The sequence below is a fragment of the Passer domesticus genome, chromosome 3 (assembly GCF_036417665.1).
Source record: "Passer domesticus isolate bPasDom1 chromosome 3, bPasDom1.hap1, whole genome shotgun sequence".
Classification (NCBI taxonomy): Eukaryota; Metazoa; Chordata; class Aves; order Passeriformes; family Passeridae; genus Passer; species Passer domesticus.
In genome coordinates this window covers 105,384,132-105,409,088 of record NC_087476.1, presented here as the reverse complement: position 1 = coordinate 105,409,088, position 24,957 = coordinate 105,384,132, and the positions used below count along the sequence as shown (strand labels likewise).

Here is a 24,957-nt window from a genome sequence, read left to right as displayed (position 1 = left end):
TTATAATATATTTACCCTTGCTGGGATTTGTATTCTGTCTGTTTTTACAGTATATTGCAGCTTCTAGGTCTCACAAGCTACATTCAATTTTTTCACATTACTACTCCATTTACAAATGTGCTGAAACTTCTAACACGTAAATCAACAAATATTTCAAACAGGAAAAATGCTCATTTAAGAAAAAAATGTTGCCCTGTGTTAGTGGGGTACCTTAGTGTTTCCCTTTTGGGCACTTAAGACTATGAAATTGTATTCTTTCAAATCCAGCTAACAGGTTGATGTACCTGCGTGCTTTTCTTGAGTAGTTGTATTGATTTCAGTGAGGGGAAACACCAGAACTATACAAATAGAAACTGCTTTCAGATTTTCAAAGAGGTGAAAAATGCTTCTTAGTTGGTGTTACATTTGGTGTAAGTGTATATTAGAAGCAAAGAGCGCATTAAAATTAGGCATTGTTTTTATAGGCTAATGCTTTAATTAAGTTTGTAAAATAGCGTTAAAAGGTAAATTTTAATTTCATTTTCTTTTTTAAGAAAAAAGCACTGTTCATACCAAATCATAGGCTTCCACTAAAAAAAGTGTTTCTAAAACACTTGTTGCAAGGAACGAATATAATTACATATGTGCTTTGGACAGTCATGTTCACAATCTGGAAAGAGAATTAGATTGTACCTTTGTCTCATTGCTGAAACAAATCTGTTACAGCCTTGGAGTAAGGTCTGAGAGAAATCAAGACAGTGAGGTCAAAGAAATTTGTGTACTTCAGCAAATAAAATCAGTCTGGGTTAGCCTTCATAATATATTGGTTAAATATACCCTGCTTATTTGAAACAGAATCTATTAATTTGGAATTGATTGGAGCATCTTCACACACTGATGAGGGTAAATCTAGAAAATCAAATTGAATGTGCAGTGCAAAATATACAAGTCAATGTAAGCTGCAAAACATGGTACAACCAATGACACTTTTTCTTAAGCATGATGCATGTAGGTAAACATCTTTAGTTAGATTTCCTTATTTATGTTAAGCTGTAAGAAAAGTAACAAAGTGTAAATGAGTTCATTACTAACTTCTTTGATGAAGTCTGGATCACTTAAACAGTTACCTGCTTTTGAATAGGTAAGTATGAATGATAGCAAATAAGGGAAGCAAAAGCTATTTTTAAAAACCTGGATATATTAATATTTTTTATTCTACTATAATTTCAGGATAGACTTAGAATAAATTTTAGTTTGTTCTTCAGAGATTCTGTCTCATTCAGTTTACATTCATTTTGCCACTGTAATTTTTCCTTATTAAATGTCTCAGACTGTGCCTACCTCATTGTGTCCTGTTGAAATCTGATTTGAAATCGGTGTATGTCATCTTGTCTTTGATGATAAACACCATGGTACTGGAATGTTTCCCTAATCATTCCATCACTCCTTGAATCTGGCTTTATTTTCTTTTAATATTGCATTACTGGAATATTTCTTTCTGTATATTTAAAGCCCAATAAAGAGAAAAGGAATTGAGTCAAGGTCGTTCAATAGGAAACAACAGGCAATCTAAATAATGAACTGCCCTACACAGCTTGCTTTCAATATGCAGTCTGCTTATACTCAGCCATAAGCCACAAAACTACATCTGTCCTGTAAGCATCAATTTAGTGTCATGCAAAGAGAGGCATAAGTAGCTGAATTTGATACATTTTTCTTTTTTTAAACTTGAAAAATAATAATAAAAAAATCCCCCTACTTTAAGAATTCTGGCTGTGAACTCTTGTTACTGGAATAGTTACAGAGCTGTGTGTCAAACTTCAGGAGAAAAGTAATTTTAAACTATCAGAAATGTATAATGAAGTCTGAAGTGCTGTTCAGATGACACCAACATGTGTCAAAAGTACAAGCAGAGAATTTTGATTTCTCTGTATGCATTGCACCTTGCTGAGGGGACCTCAGTTGGTGAGTCTTGGGTGTGGAGTATTAGCCTTCAAACGAATGTTTCCGCAAACTTATAAGTTATGCTAGTTAACATACTCCAGGATTATAGAAAGCTAGAGCTTTTAGAATGTATTGCATTTTTAGAAATATCGAGTGCTCAAATTTGTGATAAAATGCTGCCTTCTCTTGTTAATTTTATCCTGTATTTTCAGGCTTCCCAATTATGTGATTTGCTCTTGTGCACCTCTGTTCTCATAGGCTCACATTTGCAGGCAAATTCACATACCAAGATGGTAGAAAGAAATTTAAGACAATTTCTTAAATTTCTGGATTTAAGAAAAAGGATGGGAAAGCTTGGAAGCATGCATGCTGTCCTATCCAGTCAATTTCACTTTTTAATGAAAGTGCAAAGTAATGTCTTCTAAAAATTTTTGTGTTTAGATTGCAAATATTTGGTGTAAACTGATAAGCAGTCAAAACTAGTTATCTAAGAGATATGAACTACTTAACAATTTCTATTTACATCGTAAAGAAAAATGGCCACATTAGCAGTAACCTTATAGGTAGTATTGGCAAGGTAGTGATTAAAATGGTTCACTTTCTTAATTCTTTGTTTGGGTAGGTCTTAGTAGTTGGAGCAAGTTGCAGAGATTTCATTAGAAGGGAAGAGCTTAATCCATTGCAAACTTAGTAAATATTCTTGTTAACTCTAGATCCTTATAAAAAGAAGGTTGTAAATGTTAGGCTAGTGCTCACCTGCCTTATGATGACAGAAATTCCTGCCTGAATACAAGTGAAATCAGAATGTCGCTATAGGACACGAGACAACATGACGCAGACACACTGCTGCTCTCAAGACAGGAAAAAAGGGCAGTTTATTTTCTGACTCCAACATTTATAGATTTTCAAAGGTGACTGGAGGGTGAAAAGAGGATTGGAGGGTGAAAGTGCTACCTCTTCAGGGACACTGGACAAACCAACAGTCCATCAGGTTTCTCCTCCTCCATAAAGGAATGCAAAACAATAAGTTGTTTACAGAAAGTGTGTGAGAAAGTTTGATACAAGAATGCAAACATCAGAAGGCTTAGAAAATCTTAAAAAATCAGGGCGACATCAGAACACATATATCAGCAAAGGTCCTGAGTTAACCTTTTTCCAAGCATTTTGGAGAGGGAACGATAGTTAATTATTAGAAATACACACACCTGCACACACACACATGTGCGTGAGTGTATCTGTCTATATATCACAAAACATGCTGAGTTGGATGGGATCATCAAGTCCAACTCCCAGTCCTGCACAGCACTATCCCCAAGAGTCACACCATTTGCCCAAGACCTTTGTCCAAAAGCTTCTTGAACTGTCAGGTTTGGTGCTGTGACCACTGCCCTGGGGAGCCTGATCCAGTGCCCAACCACTCTCTGGATGAAGAACCTTTTCCTGATATCCAGCCTAAACCTCCCCTGACACAACTTCAGGCCATTCCCTCAGGTCCTGTCCCTGCTCACCACAGAGCAGAGATCAGAGCCTGCCCCTCCTGTTCCCCTCATGAGGAAGCTGTAGCTGCAGTGAGGTCTCCCTCAGTCTCCTCCAGGCTGAACAGACCAAGTGACCTCAGCTGCTCTTCATAGGGCTGCTCCTCAAGGCCCTTCATCATCCTTGTTGACGTACTCTGGACATTCTCTGAGAGCTTAATGTAGTTTTTACATTGTGTCACCCAAAACTGCCCCCAACAGGGGGGTGAGGCTGCCCCAGAGCAGAGTGGGGCAATCCCATTCCTTGCCTGGCTGGTGGTGCTGTGATGCCCTTAGGATAGGATTGGCTCTCCTGGCTGCCAGGGCACTGCTGACTCTTGTTCAACTTGCCATCAACCAGGACCCCCAGGTCCCTTTCTATGGTGCTGCTCTCCAGCATCTCATTCCCCAGCCTGTCCATACATCCCAGGTACCGAATCCGATACTTTCCCTTGTTGAACTTCATACAGTTGGTCATTGCCCAGCTCTCTGACTTGTTGAGGTCTCTTTGTGGGGCCTCCTTGTCCTCAAGGGACTCAACAGCTCCTCCCAGTTCTGTACCTCTGTGAACTTGCTCTGTATCCCTTCCAGTCCTGTGTCCAAGTCATTTATGAAGATTTTGAAGCGCATAGGGCCAAGAATGGAGCCCTGTGCAACACCCCTAGTGACAGGGTCCCAGTCTGATGTCACCCTATTCACTGTAACCCTTTGTGCCTTACCCATGAGCCAGTTGCTCTCCCATCATGTTTATAGCTGTGTGCTGGGCAATTTGTCCAGAAAGATCCTGTGAGAGACAATATCAAAAGTTTTACTGAGATAAGAAAGATTACATCTACTGGATTCTCCTGATCAGCTAAGTGTGATGATAAAAGGAAATCAGGTTTGATAAGCAGAACCTTCCTCTCTTGAAGCTATGCTGACTCTAACCAATGGCTGCATTGTCCTCCAGATGTTTTTCAACACCTTCAGTATCTATAACTTTACCAGGCACTGAAGTGAGACTGCAAGACCTGTAGTTAACAGTTTATGACACATAATGGCTAATATATTGCTTTCACCATGATATTTGCAAAATTTTTAAACATCTCTCCAGTTCTTAACTCAAAGTTAGTTTGTGCATGTTAACTTAAACTTTTTTTTCATAAAGTCAACAAAATATCTCATTTCATTTAGCAGTGCCAGTAGATGATGTATTAGAGTGACGGAGCATTCTTTGGTCTGCAACTCAGTTTGCAGTTTCACAATATAGCTAACTTGTTCAAATGGTAGGCAAAACAAAAAAACAACTAAATTATCTCTTCCAGCACCTTTTACATGCCAGTACTCTCATTTGTCTCATTCAGTGCTGAGCTGATTCAGGTGTTCATATTTTCCCTTTTGTTCTATTTGCGGTGAGTTTTAGCTCCTTGACCTGGGCAACCTGTTCCAGTGCCTCGCTGCTCGTGTAGTGAAGGATTTCTCCCTAAGGCCTAATCTCACTCTGCCCTTTTTCAGTTTAAAGTTATTTCCCTTTGTCCTTTCACTACACTCCCATGTAAAAGTACACTCCATCTCTCTTGTAGGCCCCCTTTAGGTAGTGGAAAGTGCTGAAAAGTTTCCCTGGAGCCTTCTGTCTTCCAGTCTGAACATTCCCAACTCTCTCAGCCTGTCCTCCTGAGAGAGGGTCCTTAATCCCTTCATGGCCCCTTAATCATCTTCATGGCTCTCTTTTGGACTTGCTCCAGCAGGTCCTATTCTTCCAGTGTTGAAAAACCCCAGAAACTGGGTGCAGTACTCTAGGAAGAATCTCATCAGAGAGGAGTAGATGGGGAGAATCACCTCCCTTGACTGCCTGGCCACTGTTTCTGAGGCAAGCTAGGAGTTGTTCCTTTAAACACAATAGAATCCGGTGTCACTTGTCAGAGCTTTTCTGGGAGATGCTTCAAAGCCACTGAAGAATTTCTGTCATTATTTAAGCCTGTTTCAGAAATTTCTATTTTGTGTTCCCAGTACTAGGTGTAGTTAACACTGAATTTTACAGACACCTGCCGAGAATTGCAAATGAAAAATTAGTAAATAGTAAATTATATTAAATGCTCTTCTTGGGAGATACAAATGGAACACTTGTAGAGAAGCACTTCTGATTTTTGCTGTTGCTTTATTGAGTCATATGCTGTTTAGCCCCTGTAAAATTAAAGATAAAAATATCTTTTTAACCTATAAGGTGTTTTTTTTTTTTAAATAAGAGGCTAGTAAGAGTCTGCATAGGATTGAATGGGTATCCAGCCATGCAGCAGTCTGACTTCAGATACTGATGTGGTTATTAAATATTCATTTAAAAGTTCTACAGTTTTTAATGAAATAATTGAATATTAATCTGCTGTTGAGGCAGTCTTTGCTCTACCCTAAATTTGGTTCTTACAATGGTAGCCTTTCCATTCATTGTGGCTGTGGCTTATAGTAGAAGGAATTAATTAAATCTTTGTGGCCTTTTTTCCCTTTTCATTCACTTTATGACTCAATATAAAATTCAGTTTATTTTGTTGCTTTTCTTTGACATTAGCGGCTATTGCATTTTCTTCATTTTGCACCTGATTTCTAAAACAATTAGTGCATTAATCTTCTAATGTTTTACCAGACTTTCTTGTAACATTGCTCAGAATGCCTTTGATTAGACAAGTGTTTATATCTTGTGTAAATAAACAGTCTTAGTATCTCATAATTTCTCCTCACGTGGACATGTAAAATCCATGCTGATTTTTCTTTCTCCTAAGATATTAAACTAAAATATTTTAGAATTTTCCATTTGTTTTACTAATTTTCCCCTATTGAAAGAAATTATAATTCTGCCCTGGCTTGTAACGAGAGTTATCACAAGACCCCTTAAATTCACGTATTTGTATTGTGCTTTTAAGATTTGGCATTTTATCATTTTATAGTGGGAAATTACTTCACAGAATTACTGTCCATATTGAAACCTGGAATAGAAGGTCAATTTTTTTCTGTTAAGCTCCACTTCCTTCTTTGCATTCAGCCCATGCCCTGTTTTTGTACTCATTGATATAAACAGCCACAAAAGAAAGGGTGGACTGCTTTAAATCAGGATGTGATGCCTGTATAGGCTAGTGATGCATCCTGAACTTATTATATATGAACCCACAACAATCAGTATTTCTAAGAAGCAACCGAATAGGTGGTGATGGAGAGAATTTCTATGTCCTATAGGCTTTACACTCATGCAGCAACAAAGATAATTTAATATGCAAAAATACAAGCATATTTAAATAACGCTCCTTGGAAAGACAAGAGTCCATTGTACATACGTATACAGGATCATTAGAAGTTAAGTGAGCATATCTTCATATCATGTGTTTGAAATTTTGTAAGGTCCCTGTGACAATGATGTGAGCAGTTAAAAGAAACTGGTTGTCTTATAATGAGATGACAATTGATTCCTTAATATCGGTTACAAATTATGATGATTTTTGAAAACTCTGTCAATATTCTGGATCACTTTGAATATTCTGACATATGTTCAGTGGCATTGTAAGGAATGTGAATTTCAAAGCCTCCAATTATTAAGAAATTAATTTAGGAATGATGCAAACGTTTCAACTTTCTCCTCTAGGATTTCCCTTTTACTGCATGAGAAAACGTCATTCTAATATTCCTTTTTCAGTTTGCAGTTTCTTTTATTTTTTATTTTCTTTTTCCTGTTTAATAAAATTGATGTGGTTGAAACTAAAGTAAGACAGGTGCCAAACCTTGTTCTTAATTCCAGCTCAGCAGCCTGGGTGGTCGGAGTACAGGAACTTGACCCCTTTTTGTTGCTGTACTGTGTGTTTCTCCCTTGTGAAAACCAATACAATCTGCAAAGCCAGCATAGATAAAGAGCCCTGGAGGGTTGTGGTATAGTAGCAGGACTGTTTTGTGACCATGTTCTGAAGGCAGACCGCAGGTGACAGTATTATTTACTTTTGTTGCTTGGGGTCCAAAGAGAGAATAAATTGCTATTGATTTTTGAGACATTACAGTGAGGTGTCTGAATGCCTGCAGAATCGCTGGGTGGTAGGACAGTCAGAGTCTGCATGGAGACTGCTTTGGAAATCCTTTTTCCCCCCATTGTGTTGGTTTGTTTTTTTCTTAATTTTCAGAACCAGCTGCTAGAAAATTTTGTTGTTTATTACAAATATATTTTATCTCTCCAAAGAATAGAATTCAGCAGCCATTTTATAACAATTTGAAATAGATGAATGGAGTCTGGAATACAGCCATCTGTGTACATTACTGTTAAGAAGAGAATGCTGAGCGTTGCATTAAATTAACCACTTCATTAAAGACATCTCTTTCAGAGGTATAACAATTTATAAGAAGAAAATCAGCTGTATGGAAGTGGAAATGATACACAGCTAACAGTTTTCCCCTCCCTCTCATCACAAAGCTCATTGTTGCCGACTATTCACGTTTTACATAATTAGTCTACAGAGGTACTTTGCCAGTTGGGGGGAAAAAGGAACCCGCTACTTTAATGTTTGTTACTTGAAGATTTTATAGCAATGCTACATCATAGTGACACCTGCTGGGAGAGATCTGAAGGAAACAGCTGAAAGTATGGCTGCTGCCTGTCAGCTCTTTTCCTTGAATCCAGAGCTGTTCCCGGGGTGGCAGTCCGGGATGACGATGACACACAGTTTGTAGCTCCCCTGGGGAGCATTTGCTGTCACTCCTCTCCGAGGAGCCTGACTCCCCTGCCACATCCACTGAGCCTCACAAACTCACTCGGGTGTCATCGTACGTTTGGATCTCCCAGCTGGGCCTTAAATGCACAGTACCAAGAGCCTAGGTGGATGTGTAAGGTGGTGATGGAGGGCATTTAGAATGGTGGATCCCAGGAATTAACCTGCTCCACTAATGGGGGCATAAAACAAGATTTCACTCTACATTAATTAATCAATATTTGTGTGTTTGCTGTTCTGCAATGATAATTTATGACTGCATTCATACCTATTTGGCTGTTTACCATGGGAAGAGGAATTTCTTGTGTGAAGAAGCTTTTCAGGACCAGCTTCCAAATATAAATAAAGAGAAGCTTATTTATCTAAGCTGCAGCTCCCTCCCATTCAAAAGCCAAATGGAGTGAAATTTCCAAGACGTCTACCAATTGTAACTTTCAGTTTTCAAATAATGCGTAGAACTGTGAAACTACCAAACATTTTTTGACAAAAGCAGTGGAAAATGCAGTGGGATCATGTACTTGTTCCTCAGCTTCTATAGCCTCATTTTTGCTTGCATCTGGTATAGTTCTCTGATTTATTGCTCTTGGTGTATTTGTCTTGAGATTTGCCTCAAAACAAGCTGGATACTTGAGCCTGAGAAATAGCTATCTGATTTCTGTCCAGGATACTGCCTGTCAGAGACTTCCTGAAGATTTATGTAAAGCAGTCGCCTGAACAAGAGTGCAAGGCTTTTGTCTGTTCTTAAAGTTACAGAACCCTTTTTTGTTTCTGTTCAAGTTCTATACAATTGTTTTTCCATTCAATTAAGAAAGTTCTCAGAGGTGAGACCAAAACTCAAAGACTTGCAAAGAATTCCCCATAATCTCCCCTAAGTGCCCTCTCCTTTCCTTACTCTGAGGGCTCTGTCCTGGTAGAGGATGAGCCCTCAGAGTAAGGAAAGTGTCTGAGTGAAGTTGTATTTCCATTGCTAACAGCACTGCTAGAAATTTTCTCCTATTTCTAGGTATACATATTATCCATCCATCAAAACTGTGTGAAGTTCAAGATTCAGTTAATTGCCGAAGTTAATAGACAAAGAAAATACACTTCCTGGCTTCTGAGCAGTAGAGCCCTGTAAAAGATGAAAGACCCTGGAATTACCTCCCTTTATCTTTCCTAAGGAAGGGCTACTTGTATTTCCCAGACTGACAGACATTAAGCCAGCAGCCTCTCCATAACAGTGAAGCCATGTAACAATGAGGCTGTGCCAGCAAAGATCAATAACTGCCACTTAGTTGAAGGGTAACAGTCTGTTCCTACCTGAACCAGTAGTTTGCCCATGACAAATAATCCTTGAAGATAATCAGATCACACCACTTGATTTAATTCACTTTCTACAGCAGGAGTATTTGTTCAATGGACCACAAACCCCTCTGGTTTAGCATGATTTCATATATATTTGCTCATTCGTCTTACTCCACACTATTAAATTTTGTTTCTATTTCTTATATCTAAAAGGTCTTGCTGTATAGCGGTATAAATAAGTTTTCCTTTAAAGCATTCTCTACTTTAGCTCCCTACAGTAAGTCCTAGCCTAGTAAGCACCAGCTTCCAGAGAAATAAAACTTAAAGGAAGTCCTGATAGTGTCAGTTAATATCATCTGATGAGAGACTGGTGATGATCTGCTCCATTTCTACTGCTCCTGGTATACTCTTCCATCCAAGAAATCTTTTACAGCTAACTTTCTGTGGAAGCTCCTGGGCTGTCTTGTCCTGTGTTTTCTTGAAAGCTAAGAGAAAGTTGAAAAGTGAATTTGTGGGAGCCAGGCCAGCCTGAATTCCTAACACTGATGTTCTCTTGCTGTCCTTAGAGTCTTCATTGTTGAATAATGAACTTTGATACTTGTGTAATGGCCCTTGATCTTTATGCTTGTACTTATTTAAGAAATGTTTTACTTTGTAAAATTTAACCTGTGAAACAGCACAATGAATGTTATATGTCTTTCATTAAGTACAGTGTTATCATTGTTTGGCTGTGCAGGTTATTGTCCTTTACAACACAGCACCTGGTTTGAAAGTTGTTAATGCTGTTAGTCTGTAGAGAAACTATTTTTATGACAAAAATAAAATTACTTTGAAAAAAATGTACTTTAATTGAAAACCCATTTAAGGGGTAAAATTATATTATTGATTATGATCAAGATGTCACAGATGCTGATGAATTCATCAATTTCTGGTTTAGATGTGTTATAAATCTTTTAGTGGAGGCAGGCGAATGTGAATGAGGTGAATATTTTCAAATTATGGTGGCACATTACTTTTTATGTATAAGTTTTTTGGTTTTTTTCAGTGTACCTCTGAATAGAAACAGCTTTTTAAGAGTTGCACTAGAAAAATAATACACAATTAAATGTTCATTATAAATCAAGCAGAAATCAAACTGGTTTATGCCAAAAAAGTATGTTTAAAAATCATGACAAATTGTTTCAAAGGCTGCTGCAAAATTATTTAGTAGTCACTCTGCTAGAGGAAAAACTGTGTAGTAAACCAGTGTAAACGATTAAGCTTTCAAGTATAGGGAGAAATTAGACTATTATTTTTTATATCAGAATAAGTTGCAACATCTTTCATTCAAGTTTTCAGATCAAGATTCATAAAGCAATATTTATTATCTGCATTAATTTGAAGATTATCTATGATGAATCTGCATTATAGACTAATAGCATTGGTTTTTGTGGCAATTATGAACTCTTAAGAATGGTAAATACTCAGCAGTAATTGTATTTTCCAAGATGTACGGCCCCTTACTATCCATAGGAAATTCTACATAGAATAGGTAGATAATAAATTAGATAAATTTTTGAAGGTATGTTACCTCTTCTTAAGTTCCTGGAATAATTAATCAGGCCTTCTTGGTCAGGACCTGAACACAGCTGATTCACTTAGCATCAGTTTCAATTCAAAACACATGTGTGACAGGAACCTTTCACACAGGCTGTGTGGGTGGTGAGAGAGCACAAACTGAGCCACAGATACTCTTTGCAACTGCAGTTCTCTGCTTGCATAAACGTATTCCAGGCTAAGACAGGGAAGCTGGCCATCCTACAGCTGAAACTGGGATGGTTTGTAGCTCTACCAGATTCATGAGGTGTTAGATATGGCTTCTTTTAAATGCCAAGGCTGGTGTAAATTGTAGGCTCTGAACCCTGTGCACACAGAGACTCAGTCACTGTGATGAGAGTGACTGATGAGTGGAAGAACCCTTTTCCTGGTCCTCTTTGTAGCTTGGAGCTTTTTCCTGGAAAGAAATTGTGGCTTCAGAGGGACCATGGCCTGGAAATCAGCAGTCAGGTGAGTGCTCTGATGACTACACCATTGAATAAAAAAGAGTACTTTTATGTTTGCTCTAACGGAAGTAAAATAAATATCAGTGTGCTGCTAGCAGAGTTTTGCACAGTAGTTTTTAAGCTGTGAGGGCTGTACCTTCTTGAAGAAAAGGTGACACTCCTTATGGCGTGATTTGTGATGGAAGGTATTTGCTTGCAATATTGCTGCTTCTTACTTCTTACCCCTGTGGTGGTCTGCACTCTGTTTTAAAGGGTTTACAAATGTGCTGCATTACAAACTCCACTGAGACTCTGATAGTGGTTTTGAGAAAAAGTTGACAATTTTTTCCTTTTTTTTTTCTTTTCTTTTCAATTTGCTCAATTCCTCTTGTCCTATGTCCTACCCAAAAGACAATCTTCTGCTGCAGTGTGGGGAGAGCAGCAATTCCATAAATATATATGGGATATAAACCAGAATGTTTGTAGCATGAAGCTAAAGAATGAGGTCCTTTATTTAAAACTTGTCTGCCTCCCTGAAAATACTAAGCATGCTCTTTTGCTTTCTAGAAAACAGATATTTGGTATACTTGAGTAAATACTAACTGAAGGACCTTACAAATATTGGTGTGTATCTTTGGATTACTGTTTAACAAAGTGCCTGACGTGTCCAGAGGATGTGGTGCGCGTTCTTTAGTGCCAGGATATAGGAAGAAAAAGAGAAATAGAAACAAATAATTTTGTTTTCTAATTTTTTTTTTTTTTTGGCAAATGGAACCTTCTTCCCCCTGCCCCCCAGCACCAATTACCATGGCCCTTGTAAAGGTATTTAATTGCTGCGCAATTCTTAGAACAACAAATTGTAAAAATAAGATTTCAGGGAAAAATAAGTCATGTTTTTTGTGGAACTCCTGAACATGCTAATTCGGTCATACTCTTCTAATTCCTGCAGCAAATTTATGTGCATGTAGCTGTCCTCATCAAACTGCTAATTATGCTAGAAATAGCCATGAATATCACAGAGCTGATAAGAACAGAGTCATTAGAACTGAAGTTGAATCTGGAGTCTAAAATGCACAAGTAAATAATAGTAATAATTTCCTGTATGAAGTTGAAAAAAAATCCCATAGATTTTGGAAAACGGGTTGCATTTTATTAAGAGTACCACTACCAGATAAGTGGCTTCAAAGTTGCCTTAGTTTGCAGGTTTAGGTGTCAGCAGTATCACAGTTACTGTCCAGACTTCACTTTCAGAATAAAGCCAGCTGTCTTTTGTGTAACACCAGCTAGTATTTTCAGAAAGTTGTATTATCTTCTTCTTGCTTTAATGCCTCAAGAGGGATGTAACACTTAGTAACGTTTTGGTTCGTCTTCTTGTTTTGTTTTTTGGTTTTTTTGTTTGTTTTTGGTGTGTGTTGGCGGGGGGGGAGAGTGGTTTCTTCTTTGGGTTTGGGGTTTTTTTTGTGAGAATAAAAATGCTCAAAAAGTATTTTTGAGTATTTATGATCCTGGCTAAAAGAAGAAATACTATGCATGATTTTGAGGTGTTGATAAGTATTTTAAATTTAACTTGTAATGTTCAATTTTTCAAACTTGGTTTGAAAGTAACTGGACTCTTTGGATTTGGGTTGTAATCCATTGAAAGGATAAGGAATGATGTCGATTATAATAAGGCAGCACAAAGGTGACATGGGAACTTCACCCAGCTTTGTTCAGGGATTGGCAACACAAAGTTCTAAGGTTACAAAGTAGCAAAGGTGTGGTTCAGTAAGGCTTAAAATCAGGTGTTTCACTAACACAAAAGTAACAACTCTTAGTCATTATTGACTTGCATTGTGTTTGTAGCAGTGACCCAGAGGTGAAAGGCTCCACATCTCATTTCCAACCCTCTGAGCTATGTAGCTCTCCATAATTTAATTTGATGCAAAGCAATTATCAGGCAATTGATTTTTATTGATTGTGCTGTAGGACAGAAACATTTCTGTTGCAGCAGACAAGAACTTCTGGGATTGCCATCCACCTGTATTCACAGTAAACAGGGATACATTTAAAGCTATGTAACTGAAGCTCTTAATGACCTCAGATGTCACCAGATAGAAACAAACATTCTTTCTTTACTTGTTGTACAAGTGCATGCCCTCTGAGCTTTCTAAAGTTCTTTGTATTTTTCTTGTCCTTTATCTTGCTTTCTTGTGGTTTGCATGGTTGCTTGCTTGCTTTTCCCTTTCTCCCCAAACCCTCTAATTCTTGAGTATTTTCTAGAATCTCTTTCCCCCTTCCTCATTGCAGTATTTTCCATTACCAGGTCTTTCTCTTAGACACGTTTTCTTTCCTTACTAATTTCTGCCATATTTGATGACCCTGTAATGCTTTTCTCTGTGGATCCCCTTTCCCTAATCTTTTGTCTTGTAGTTCTCAGGCTCTCTTGCTCCTTCTGTGGGGATTTACTTATTTTCTCCAGCAGCTGTTGTCTCAGCCAGTGCTCATTTCACCTCCTTTGTACACATGAATTGCACCTGTAGAGCTCTCTTCAGAAACCTACAGCACTAAGTGTATGTTAGTGCTGTAATTTAACCCATGTGTGTAGTTGCTTATAAAGTGTGGATGCTTCATCTAACAGGTTTTGAATTGCAACATGCAGATTGTTTCCGATATCAAGTACTTCAATTTATAGCACAGTTGGCTGTTTTTTCTAACTTATTACAAGTAAGAATGTATGCCATATAATTTAATGCTGAGATATGATTTCTGACAGTCTCAGTATAATGTACAGAAAGTAATGTAGCATACATTTAAGAGTATAAATAAAGTGGAGGAAAAAAAGAGATTTTAATAGCTCTGAACTATCCTGAACAGTTAGAATTATATTTTCAAAATACTAATTTATTAGGTTGTTGTGAATACCAATGTATTTTATTGGAGTGTATACACTGTGCACTGCTAGATTATTTTAACTCCCAATTTTAATATAAATTCCTCCATGATCACATTTTTCTCTTGGAAGTAGTTTAATTGCATATGGAAAAAAAGTAACTGAAAATGAATCATAACTTGTTAAAACAGAAAATGTTTTTAAATTAGGATTTTCAATAGAAGTTTTATTCTGAGTAATTGTCTTGGTCTATAGATCTTGGACAACACTGTCAGTGAAATTGGTTTCACTGTTGCTCTCTGATAAAGATGACCTGGAAATTCAGGTCATGAGTTTCAGTATGGGCAGAAGACAACTTTATGGGCTACTTGTGGGAATTGATAAAGCTTTTGAAAGAGCTTTGGGAAATCTTCCCACTGAAGTATTTTTTCTTGATGCAATGACTTAGGAGACAGAACATTCTGCTGCTGATCTTTGTAGATTGTTTAATTCCCTGCAGTTCAAGGCAGATTGTTAAATGTGGCTGAAATGTGCATTAAGAAGATAGGGCTGACTAAGTTTCATTCTGCCACCACAGTTTTTGGCAAACTGATATTTGAATATTGTTGTAGTTGTCCTTTTAAATGTGATATTAATACTTTTAAAGCCACTTCCATCTGTTTTTTTTTTCTTTTTTAATGATTCCAGAGTGTTGCAATACACTACAAACATACTGTCTGTTGCTCATTTTGCCTTTGTATTTACAAATGGAGATAACTCATTATAAAAATGTAGAAAATTATGGAACTGATGGAAAGTCATGCTACATTTCTATATAGAATTATTACAATACAATATATATCTATATTACAGTAGTCATTTTCTTTGATAAATTAATCAAGCTTACTTACTAAATTAATAACAACTATTTTAAATCCTTGAAGAGTGATTTAGAAACATGTCCTCTGATTTGCAGAATTTCAGAAAGGGTTTTGTATCCATAGTCTGGAGTTTTGGTATGAGACGAGAAAATATTTTGTGAGTTTAACAGCAGCCACATTTTCCAGTGTCCTGTATCTAGTTAAATTTGACAGTTTTCAGAAGTCAGTGAACACTTTGCTGGCATTCTTGGCCCAATTTCCAGGTCTTAATCCACTACAGTTATGCTGTTAGTCCACTCCCTTGCCCCTTTACAATGAAGTTTTCTTATTTCAGGACAGGCTGCAGCTGCACATCATTTTGGACAGACTTATGAACAAGACAGATGTTCAGGGATAAATTATTCCTCAGTTGTTCTCTGTGGTTTAGGGTTTTTCTGAGCCAAAGTGTGAAGCTGCACTTATTTACTACGCATTGGTAGCAATTTTTACTTGTACTTATCTAATTACATTTAGAACCCATCTATAGATAAAGAAAGCATTGATTGGGGGAACCTGTTCTGTGTAAGAAGTGGCACCGAGGCAGTTAAGGAAAGAATGATGTCAAAGAGAAAAAAACAGGATGGCAGTAAAATTAGGGAGAAATTTGTAGACGTGTAGAGACTTCAAATGTCACAAACTATTAGTGTTTACCAATGTAACAGTTTACTTCCATGAAAATGAATGTTGGGTATAATCAGTAAAGAGGCATGTAGCATCCCACAATTCGTGCTTCTGAACTCCATAATGAAACCTTGGGAAATTAAGCAACATTATATGTATCCATCAAGGTTAGTGTATAATTATTATAGCATTCAGGTTTTCATTAGCTTGTCATCAGAAGCAAATCCAGCAAGGTAAAAGCCCTTTTCTGCAATTTGGGCATGGATGTCCTTAACTATTTTTCTGCAAAGCAGGAGAGTGTAATATTGAAAAGGAGTGAATGACTGGTGTGCTACCTAACAATTAAGGTAATATAGGTAGTTTTAGAGTACTTATTTAATTGGGAAGAGAAAGGTAACAGCTATTTTGTGAATTAAATGTGGGAAATAGAGACAGATGAAACTTAGTAAAATATTAAAATCTGTTAAAATAATCCTTCTTAGCTTATTGAATAAAGGTAGAAGTGAAGTACTGTCTTATGAATGTCTGATAGCAATTATCATTGGGAGAATTTATTTGATCAGTTTGTGAAAACAACAGTGTGTCACTTCAATTGCTTTTGGTTGTTTTTCCAGTTTACTTTAAGCTCAGCTTGCAAAACTTAAGATTTCTTACCCCTTTAGCTATTTCAGGAAGCTATATCTAATATGAAAATTAATCTATTCTTAAACCCCAGTCAGACTAAGCCATATAAAATGAGCAATGTCATCAGTTCCCTTCGAATACATGGCTTTTGAGAGTGCCCAGCAGCTCAGGGTATAGCCCAGTACATTACAGAGCTGAAATCCTGGTCAGTTTTCCTGATGTTTAAGTCATATTAGACTTTAAAAAAAAATAAATTCATGGCAGTCAATGGAGGTGGATAGTTTTGTCTGTTCACTGACTACTGTAGAGCATAAGTCAGTATTTACCACCCAAAATGTTCTTACTGCTGAGTTCTTGTAAGTATAGCAATTACTGCAACTCAGGTAAAGCAGCACAGAGAATCTAAAGACTGTTGAAGGTTGTTAACAAAGCCTGCTGTTTTATTACACAATTCAAAACAGTCACCAGAGGGAGAAAGCTCACGTGCTATGATACAGATCTTGTATTTGCGTTGTATAGTGTTTTCCTAGTTACTAGTATGCCTTCATCACTTAGGTCTGATGAATCCTAGGACACTTTTGTTAGGTGAAGGGTCTTGAAATTCTGTACTAGGACTCCTAAGCAGTGAAAACTTAATTTGAAATCGTTTGAGGGCAGAATGACAGATCAATGCCAAGATCAGTTAAGTGTAGAGGGGAGAAATCAATTTATAACAGATAAATCACTACTTATTAATGGACTAATTAAATAGCCTAGGGTAATCCTTTAAATGATTCCTAGAATACAGTGCATTAATTGACAGCACTGTGATGTTCTTCGAGTTATTGTTACTTTTTCTCCATATATTTGAAATAGGATATTGCTCCATACATAAGGAGAGTTAAATTTTATTGATGGTTTATTGGTCAGTGAAGTACAAGATACGGCGATTACAAGCATTCAACAATAGATACAAAAATCAAGTACCAACATTTTTCTTATTTGTTAAGTTTCCAATTTTGAGTCATGATGTAACATCAAATCAGTCATCATTGCACAAGTCTTTTATCTTAGTGTATTAATACATATTGCATGTTAACTACTAAATCTGTGGCCTTTTTGCAGTATTATGGCAGCCAGACATGATTACAGCCTCAGATGTCGGGGGCTAAGCTTCACAGTTTGCACACACAGGCATACTTAAGCATCTGGAAAAGTATCAAAGAATTACTGTTAGCTTGGATATAACAAGTAGGATCATGAAAAAAAACTAATAGGTAATTTAAGATAGTGAAGATGTTAAATGAAAAAAGTAATCCAACCTAAAACATGAAGAGATTTTATATATGCTGAATGTATTTCATTGATAAACAGAGAATTCAGTTACAGAAGCTAGTGTTTTGACAAGGAATCATCAGTACTTTGCTATTATTAATTTCTGGAGGAGTTTTATTCAAGGCAATGTTAGATCATCATCTTTATCTTTTGGGGAGATGAAATCTACCCAAAATATAAATTGATTTAGACTTCAATGTAGGTTGTGTGTCCAACTACATATTACTTCAAAGGAATCAGTCGCTTGTACAAGATTGATTTAAAATGTTTCTAATTAATTTTGTCACACTTTCATTAGTGCATGTGATAGCAATAATTCAGATAAATATTTGAAAGGAGTGGCTGCCTCTTAATAATTCAGTTTTCTTTTAATGCTGATGCTAGATATGCTTTTTGAAGGAGTGTGCACATAAAGAACTTAATGTGGCTCATATTTGTATAGTGTATCTTAGGAGTAGATGAGTAAAATTAATAGAACTGTAGTGAATAAAATAGTGTGAGTTAGAGTCTCTCTGTCAAAGTATAGTTAACTTTAAATATCATCAGAATATTTTCTTATATATTTATTAACCTTTATGGAATTGAAATGTATTTTAAGCACATAGTTATGTTATTTGCATATTTGCCCTATAATAATATATTTCCATTAGGAATCTTACATAAATAGACTTATTCAGAAACTAATTTTCCAGCAAGTTCAGTTTTGGCACTGAACACTAGACAGACAATGAAAATATTACTGTGGTTAACATTTACTTTTATTCAATTAATGAATAATTATGAGAGAGCTTACTTTCCTTAAGTGCGATTATCTCCTTATGTTTTTATTGGCTTGCCATTCATTATGTTTCTAAATGAATAATAACACAAGCTGTGGAATAAATGCCATTTGGGATTACAGTTGATGATGACCCCCAGTCTGGCTCATCACTTGTAATATTTCTGTCTTGTGGTTCTAAAGATTTTCAAAGTAATTGAATCTTGCCTTTTTGTGACTGAACTCCAAAGGGGTTTTTCAATTCCCCTGTTGTCTTTTATAACCATAAAATTAAATTTTTTATCCCAGGGCTTCTGTGTTAGTAAAATTTCTGTAAAGAAAAATTAAATATGAAAGTCTTCTAACTGGGAAGAAATGAGATTTACATTCTCTTTACTAATCTATTCTGATAACAAACAGCTTTTGTAAAATTTTAGGCAAGGAAATAGATTTGTGGGCTTGCCGTTAAAAAACCAAACATATCCACAAGAAGATAAAAGCATGACAGTTCAAACTACTGGGAGCACCATCAACAGTACTCTGTATACTTGTATTTCTAAAAGTGACATCTCCTTTAAAGACCCTGAAAGTTTTATAGAGCTATCCAATTGATCTGCTCTTCAAGACTAGTAGGATTTTGAATAGTTTTTAACCTCAAAGGCAACTCATTTCTGAACTGAAATGTGTTTTCTGAATCATATTCTTCAAATTTTAAAAACAGTGTCTAATCCTCTCTGTCAGAAGTAGGAAAGGAGAGACAACATTGAATGACTTTCTTGGTGAGTTCTCCCAGCTCAAATACCTTGTGCCACTGCAGCACTGCAATAATACCTGCTCACCACAAGTCATGGTGTGGGTTCATTGGACAGAAACAAATTGGAGATAAATTGGAGATAAGAGTTCTTCACCATTAATCTTGTCTATTGGTGTTAGAAAACAAGGAAGAAAGAGAGAAGAATTTGGAAGAAAGGAGATACAACTTGGCTGTCTAAAATGAGTTCTTGATGGGCATAAGACAGAATTGAACAGGCGACTAAAACCTTGATAGCTGATTTATACAAAGAAGCCCTTATTTGATAGAAATCAGTTTACTGACAGAATTATGACAGAACAAATGACACAAGACCATTAAGACCTTTCTTCCACTGAATTATATAAATAATCCTGAAAAAGTCAATGATGAGATTATACATGAGTTCATTCATTTTTTGTAGTACATCTTCAATTTTAGAACAACTATGATAATAAAGTTATAATTTGAACAGCTGAGATGTACTAATTAATGCACTTTCAATTCAACGTCACAAATTTTCCTTCATACATTTTGAATTTTAGATTTTTTTTTTTTTATGGGCTTCTGAAATTGTATTTCAATAGTGTGCTACATAAATATTATGCCTCAAATATATGTACTCCTACCTCTCCCCAAGTTAATGTAGACACCACACTAGCTTCTTGTTTCACGTAATGATTTTTATGTTAAAAATATACATTGGATGTCAGTTCTGGGTAACTGGGATACTAGGGTTGATTCAGCATATTGACTAGTGTGTAATTGTCACGTCCTGGGTTTTATATATGTGTGTGTGTGTGCTGTCCTTCTGACCTTTCAGTTCAAGGGTGAGATTTTAATATTTAATAATCTGTTGGACAAAGCAAGCCATGCCAGGTATTGAATTGAGCATGAACTTATTTGGCAACATGATACTCAACACTTCAAGTTAATTGGTTCCTTTAAAATTCAGTTTTGTAATGAAATGTGGCAGGTGCAAGAATATGCACAGAAAAATGATGTGTATACATCTGGAGGGGGTAGTCAGAAAGGATAATGGTTATTGGGCATCTTTCATAGTCATGTTCAGCTTATAAGAGCATTTTCAAAATTGGAGTCTGATCATTCAGATTTCTTCCAGATTGTCCCATGAAGACTAAGAGCCTGAAAGCTGCAAAGCTGCCTTCTGAGTTACTTTGGAATATTTCCCCTTGAAAGGAAAAGATTAGGGGTTTTTGTAAATTTTGATACTGTAAAAACCAATTTTGATCTTTTTCACCCCTTATTATTCTGCCATCATCCTGATGGCTTTTACCTTGGCTGATTGTCACCACTGCCACCCTTCTGTGGGAGACAATGCACAGGAAGGACAGCTGGGTGGTAGTCCATGGATGTGCTTCATAATTGCACCATGCACAGGGGTCTTCAGTCTAGGGGCAAGACATTATAATGTGCAAGAGTGTTACCACAGCCACTTGTAGACATGTGGGTGAATCCAGTTGTGTATCAGCATGAGGCATGGTTCTGTAGAGCCCACAGTCTATGAAGAGGAGAGAACAGGCTGTATTTGTTCTTAGGAAGAAAATGCTGAGACGAGGTGTTGCTGTCTAGCACTGTCTAATTGGATGATGGACAGTGAAAAGATGCTCTTTTCTCTGGTGCACTGTGATAGGACAGGAGGCAACAGGCACAAGTGCTAAAAAATAAAGTAATAGGGAAAAAATAATAATGAGAGTACTAAAACATTGGAGAGGGCTGTGTGGGGAGGCTGTGGAATCTCCTTCCTTGGTACATGTATCTTGACTGGACACAGCCCTAAGCACCCTGATATAATTGTGTCTGCTTAAGGCAGCAGTGTGGACTAGATGACCTACATAGGAAGGTCTCTTCCAGCCTTAATAGCTCTGTGGTTCAACCCAGTCTTCCCATCAGTCATGCTGGTACTAAGTGTCTGTCATGCTGTCAGACTCCTTTTTCTTCTCATCTGTCTCTGGTATCGGCCTCCCCTGCATTTCAGAAAGACAGCTTAGAGAATAGTGCAGGAAGTGGCAGGACTAATCCATTAATTCATACCTAAAATTCAAATGGAAAGGAACTGGAAATTTAATGGAAGTAAGGCTGTGTGGTAGTTCAATCTTATTGATGGACAAATCTGTTTCAGAGGGCCAGGGATCCAGTGTGCTATTTTAGCTGTTGATAACACCTGTGTCCATGTCCTGGAAAGAATAATTTATTCTGGGCCACGGCTTTGTCAGCCAGATGCCTGGCTGCAATAACTATTTTCTGAAGAAGCAGGTGCAGTGAGGCTGCTATAGAAAAAAGCAGAATTAAGGCCTTATATATGGCCCCACCATATATATTTAAAGGACAGCTGTCTTTGTCAAGGTGTCCACTCAGGCAGCATTCTTTAGCATGGAAACTTGTAGGCACCATGGATGCAAATTGCCTGATTCTGCATGCTCAGATGAAGAATCTGAATGGTGTGTGGGAGCTGGATGTGCCAGTGTGCATCCACCCCCACAGATGGTGCTTGTGCTGGGCCCAGGGTCTGAGCTGGGCGTGTGGCTGGCCAGTGTGCACAGCACGTGCAGGCTCTGTCAGAGGCTGCACAGGCTGAGCTGGGAGAGTGGAGCCCTGTGTCAGAGCCAATACATTCTGGAGGCAAGCATAACACACTCTGGGACCCTTATGTTTTAATGTCTGCCTTTGTGAAGGATAAAATCACCTGATAGTCTGACAAGTGCTATTGGTAACAAGACTTATGGCAATGTCTACAGGTGAAAGTGGCATCAATATAAGTAAATAATTTTAGAAAATTTTTCATTCAGAGAAACTATGATCTGCTTGTTTCTAAATTAACCTGGAAATGGAAAGGCTGGAATATAGGAGTATAAGACAAAAAAAAAGTCTTGCACTACAGAAGTGCTAATCATTCACATTCTCAAAAGCCATTGGGGACTTAGTGCTTATAAACATAGTTTTCAAACACTTATCTATAATGGTGAACATTTGGCTTGGAGTGCTTTGCCACATGAATTTCTTTGAAGTCAGAAGGCTACTGATGCTCTCGAGGACCATACTCTTTAGAAAATATTTGCAAGATTGGGGGTTTATAAATAGTCTTCATAAATGCAGGTTTCCTAATTGAAGTATGAAAGTATTGTCCCAGAAGGGTGATGACTTTGAACAGTAGCCATGGAGTGTTTGTGCAGTGTGAAGAATAAAGTCAGAACACAATCTGATTATAACCTCCTGGCAGCAGCTGTTCAAATATTGTTTCTCTGCTTCCATCTCTGCAGAGAATTTGTCTCACAAATATAAACAGTTAAGTCAGTAGATCATCTTATGTGCTAAAAGTAATGACTGCTGGTAAGTAATAAAATGATATACCATTTCTTTTTCTAACTGATGGCTGTAATGTTTTCAGGGAGGCAATTGGCAAACAAATGTTTTCTTGTTTGGTTACTCCATCCAGACTTTCCATTAGTCCTTTACAAAAAGAAATAACTTCTGTGTTGAGTCTGGCATGTAAGCAAAGTTGACTACTGCAAATCTTACTAAGAAAGCTGCTTAGAGGCTACAGGGTCAGTTACTGTGCTGTGAGATATTTTGCACATACTTAGTGAAATGTTGCCATGAACAAAAAAAATAGTCTGCCATTTCAGTGTAGGTGTGAGAAATGTGTACATGAGAACCAGTCAACTACAATAATGCAAAATCATTCAAGCAAAACAAAGCAAACTACAGAGTCACAAGGTTCAGAAAGACCACCCTGAAAACACCTTGGTCTATAAATAACTTTTGAAACAAACAAAATGAATATTCATAAAACTGTGAAACATTTATGGCATGAAATGAGGGCAGACATAAATTTTTTATCATCTTTTGTGGAAGCAATGGCTAGAAAGCAATCTGGTAACAGATAATTAAACAATTAAAGAATAAAGAAATGAAGAAGTGTATACAAGGGGGAAATGCCTCTTGACATTACATTGTTACATGGCTATTGTTATTAAGATGATTAGAAAACAATGCTGCAAAAAAGATTCTACATCTATATTGTTTCCATACTATATTCTAAGAAAATATTTTACTTTTTTCTCTACTGCTAGGGGTTTTCAGCTGCTTACTTGGAAAACAATTCAGGAGTCTATTGGATCTCTGTCAGAAAGTATTTTGTGAATAGCAGCCTACAGTGACACACTTTAAAACAATGAAACTATTCTAAAGAAACACATTTCTTTTCCCAATCTCACTTCTTTCTTCTTGGTTTTCTAGAGCTAATATATTTAAGTATTTGTACAAGACTTTTGTGTGGTAATGTCTTCACTTTGTATTCAAATTTGGCATCTTACGAGGTAGTGAAGAACCTGATTTCATTTCTGACTTTGTTTTCTAAAAATCCTTTGTCAAATTTTTTCCATATAATTTTAATTTTTTTTTAACTAGAGAGTAAGAAAAGTGATTAAACTGTAACTTGTAATTCTAAAGTAGGCTGCAGATAGATAGTTCATTTGAATACCAGTTTTCAAAGTTGCAGCATCTCTGTTATTCTGGCTGGGAGACTGTTTAAGGAGGGTGAAGAAAACCCTTCTGTATTAGTAGTACTCAGGGAATTCAGAATTTGAAATATTTGGAAGGGAAATGACTGAAAAATTCTTTAATTATTCTTGTGCCACATGTAAAACAAAATAGTGAAACCGTGAGTAAAGAGCTGTACTTAACATTTACAGAGGAAGAATTTTAATGTTATCAAGCCCTTTGCTTATGGACACACTGAAATATGAAGTAAATCATATTACAGCTAGCAAGAGCTAGGAGCAGGCATTGAAATCTGCTGTCACAGTGTTATTTTCCAGTACAGTAAACTGGTTTGCAGATTGTTGCTAAATTATCATATTTACTGCTTTGGCACAGATTTTGATTCCCACCCACAACCTGCAGTTCTCAATTTAAAAAAAAAAATTTGCATGTTTGTTTGTTTCAAATGATTGTCATAATTTGAGGCAATAGAGACTAAAGACTGTAAGAATGCCCCATAATTATTTCATTTGTTGCTATTTCCTCCCCACATTCCTCAGTTACTCCTCAAGACAGAGCAACAAGCTACTGTACTACAAAGAGAAGAAACAGGAAAGGGGGTAGGGGTCAGATCTTTTTCTTAGAGACACTTCAGTAGATTAGGAAATTGGGAACACTGACCAAGCTTGTGCTTTCCTAGTGAGGTGAACAGGAGCTGTATTTGAATGTGCCCTCAAGTACCACAAGTCTTAAGACATTCAGAGTGAATATGAGGTTCAGTTCCTTGGCAGTACAGCTGCAAGGAACTCTTGAAAAGTCATTTTGAAACTTCAGATGAATAGTGCAGCATCCTAAAATTTGTCCAATGTTTCTGCAGTACGTTTTTATTGCAAATCATGGATGGTTGTATATGGGTAAGTGTTTCAGACTTCTGTGCCTTTCTTCTTTTTCTTTGAGTTACTGGGACAACTTCTTAATTCACAAAAACTACATTATAACAGGAGAGTTTTTAACCTGTATGTTTATAGCATGTCCTAAGTAGATATGTCTTACCAAACAATATGTACAAGCAATGTCATCCAGGCTAGATGTTTGTGAAGACCTTGGCCAGAGCTAGAAGTGC

General features: G+C 36.9%; 1 protein-coding gene across 2 annotated transcripts in view; it reads left to right on the top strand.

The window, feature by feature from the left end:
• The window catches only part of PRKN (parkin RBR E3 ubiquitin protein ligase), a 675,810-nt gene that overhangs the window by 10,784 nt on the left and 640,069 nt on the right, over window positions 1-24,957 (top strand). Inside the window, exon 1 of one of the 2 annotated variants that reach the window (XM_064414871.1) lies at window positions 11,123-11,482. The exons of the other annotated variant lie outside the window; for it this stretch is intronic. The gene's annotated coding sequence lies outside the window, so the exon portion shown is untranslated. Of the gene's footprint in view, window positions 1-11,122; window positions 11,483-24,957 lie in introns of those variants that run through there. 2 annotated transcript variants of the gene reach the window in all.